At 41.9% G+C, this 2,992-nt stretch overlaps 1 protein-coding gene across 6 annotated transcripts in view; it reads right to left on the bottom strand.

The window, feature by feature from the left end:
- Positions 1 to 2,992, bottom strand: part of ZC3H11A (zinc finger CCCH-type containing 11A) — a 64,573-nt gene that overhangs the window by 42,531 nt on the left and 19,050 nt on the right. Inside the window, exon 1 of one of the 6 annotated variants that reach the window (XM_011931820.1) lies at positions 1,373 to 1,440. The exons of the other annotated variants lie outside the window; for them this stretch is intronic. The gene's annotated coding sequence lies outside the window, so the exon portion shown is untranslated. Of the gene's footprint in view, positions 1 to 1,372; positions 1,441 to 2,992 lie in introns of those variants that run through there. 6 annotated transcript variants of the gene reach the window in all.

Raw genomic sequence — 2,992 nt, 5'->3', positions numbered from 1 at the left:
GTTAGCCAGGATGGTTTCAATCTCCTGACCTCGTGATCCGCCCGCCTCGGCCTCCCAAAGTGCTGGGATTACAGGCTTGAGCCACCGCGCCCGGCACATTTTAGATTATTAATGGGACTTAGGTTACTAACACAAGATACTTGCTAACAAAATACATTAAAGTAGAATGTTTCATCTAAATGAAAAAGTTCAAATATTTTCACAAGCATTTTTATTTCAAAAGTATATAATCATAACTAGGTGAGAAAACCCTGTTTAGCTAGAATAACTGATGAAACAATTACTTCTGAGAACATTTACAGATCTAGCTTACATTAATGAAGATGATTAGAGCTGTACACCAATTACAAACAAGAAGCAAAAGAAGTCTTCGGGGCTTTCCATAATAGTGAGTCCACAAAACAACAAATATTTTCTCCCCTAGTCCATGGCATACCCTGATCTCCACACTAAAACGTCCAAGCAAGCTTCTACAAAAGCATATAACAAGAGCACATATGAGAATATGGAAGGGGTTTCCACAAACTTATATACACCATAAGATCAGGTTTCAGAAACAGTGATCTACAACTTCAAATCAATTAAGTCAAATTCAATCATACCTCCCACTAATAATTCTTAATGCAAGAATGGTATGCCATGATGAAAAGTCGCCTTGATGTTAACAACCTGGATTAGGAGTAACAGTCTGTCACTAAACACTTACCCAAATGTTTAAAGTTTACATACCCTTCGACAAACAATTCCATTTCTAGAATTTATTATAAGGTAAAAGTATTAAAGGTAACAATGCACAAGAAATGTTATCACAATCTTCTTTTAATAATGAAATAGGCCAGGTGCAGTGGCTCATGCCTATAATCCCAGTACTCTGGGAGGCCGAGGTGGGCAGATAACACTTGAGTCCGGAGTTTGAGACCAGCCTGGACAACATGACAAAACCCCACCTCCTAAAAGGCAGAAAAAAATTTAGCTGGCTGTGGTGGTGCACACCTGTGATCCCAGTTACTTGGGGGAGCTGAGGCACAAGAATCACTTGAACCCAGGAGGCAGAGGTTGCAGTGAGCCAAGATTGCACCATTGCACTCCAGCTTGGGCAACAAAGCGAGACACTGTCTCAAAAAAGAAAAAAAGGAAAGGAAAAAAATAATGAAATAATATCTAGAAACCTAACTGTTCAAAAACTGGAGACTATTTTTAAAAAGTATGATATATGGCCAGGCACCGTGGCTCATGCCTGTAATCCCAGCACTTTGGGAGGTGGAAGTTGGTGGATCACTTGAGGCGAGGAGTTTGAGAACAGCCTGGGCAACATGGCGAAACCCCATCTCTACTAAAAATACAAAAATTAGCCAGGTGTGGTGGCACACACCTGTAGTCCCAGCTACTCAGAAGCCTGAGGCAGGGAAACTTCTTGAACCCGGGAGGTGGAGGTTGCAGTGAGCCGAGATCATGCAGTGCACTCCAGCCTGGGCAACAGAGTGAGACTCCATTCCAAAAATAAATAATAAAAAAAACACTAAGGTATATTCACATAATGTGACAATATACAGCCATTAGAATTTCAAACCAGAAAGTAAATGCTGCCATAAAAAAACAAAAAAATCTAAAAATATGTAAGTAGTTTTGTTATTGGGTCATGGGTGGAGGCTGGAAGACTTTTGAGGTGCTTGATAGAAAAGGCCGAGAAGAAACTGCTGCTAAAGCATATGAGCATTAAAGGCGCTTAAGGTACTTATGGTGAGGTTTCAGTCAGAAATGAGGATCGTGTTATTGGAAAGTGGAGGACAGGTTATCTTCTTTTTTTTTTTTTTTTTTTAGATGGAGTCTTACTCTGTCACCCAGGCTGGAGTGCAATGGCGCCATCTTGGCTCACTGCAACCTCTGCCTCCCAGGTTCAAGCAATTCTTCTGCCTCAGTCTCCCAAGTAGCTGGAATTACAGGCTTGCACCACCACATATGGCTAATTTTTGTATTTTCAGTAGAGACAGGGTTTCACCATGTTGGCCAGGCTGGTCTCAAACTTCTGACCTCAGGTGATCCACCCACCTCGGCCTCCCAAAGTGCTGGGATTACAGGTGTGAACCACTGTGCCCAGCAGGAAAGGTTATTCTTGTTATAAAGTGACAGAGAACTTAGAATTGTGTTCTGTTGCGCAGAAGGCAGAATTTAGAAGCAATGAACTTGGGTTTTAGCTGAGGAGATTTCTAAGCAAAGTGTGGAAGGAACAGCCTGGGCTTTTCCTGCTGCTTATAGTGAAATGCAAGGAGAGAAATATATTGAGGCAAGAACTATCAAGCAAAAAGGAATAAAGAATCTGAACTTGAATATTTAGAAAATTCTCACTCTATCCATATTGCAAAAAAAAAAAAAACAAGAATGTATGCTCTGTAGAGAAAAGGGTATGGGTGGGCAGCAGTTTGTTGGAGATTAGGTGTGTGACTAGATTCAGGCAACCATCTTAGCAAAAAATGTTGCCAGCTCAAAACGAAAGACAGACATGTACAGAGGGGACGTGATGAGAAGATACACAAGAAGATGACCACGTGGCTAGAGTGATGCATCTACAAACCAAGGAATGCCAAGGATTGCCAACAAACACCAGAAGCCAGAAGGGGTAAGGAAGGATCATTCCTCTACAGGCTTCAGAGGGAGAATGGCCCTGCTGAAATCGTTTTGGACATCTCACCTTCAGAATTGTGAGACAACAAACTTCTGTAGCTACCCAGTTTGTGATACTTTGTTATGGAAGTCCTAGGAACTAAGACAGATTACAAGCATAGTCAAATGACCTTTGACAAAAGAGCAAAGGATAGTCTTTCCAACATGTTACTGGAACAAATGGATACCCACATATAAAAAAATAATTCTAGGCCGGGCGCGGTGGCTCAAGCCTGTAATCCCAGCACTTTGGGAGGCCGAGACGGGCGGATCACGAGGTCAGGAGATCGAGACCGGGCGACAGAGGGAGACTCCATCTCAAAAAAAAAAA

This window comes from Colobus angolensis, unplaced genomic scaffold (assembly GCF_000951035.1).
Source record: "Colobus angolensis palliatus isolate OR3802 unplaced genomic scaffold, Cang.pa_1.0 Scaffold91, whole genome shotgun sequence".
NCBI classification, from domain to species: Eukaryota; Metazoa; Chordata; class Mammalia; order Primates; family Cercopithecidae; genus Colobus; species Colobus angolensis.
Note: the sequence above shows the minus strand (reverse complement) of the source record. Positions and strands in the feature narration are given on the sequence as shown.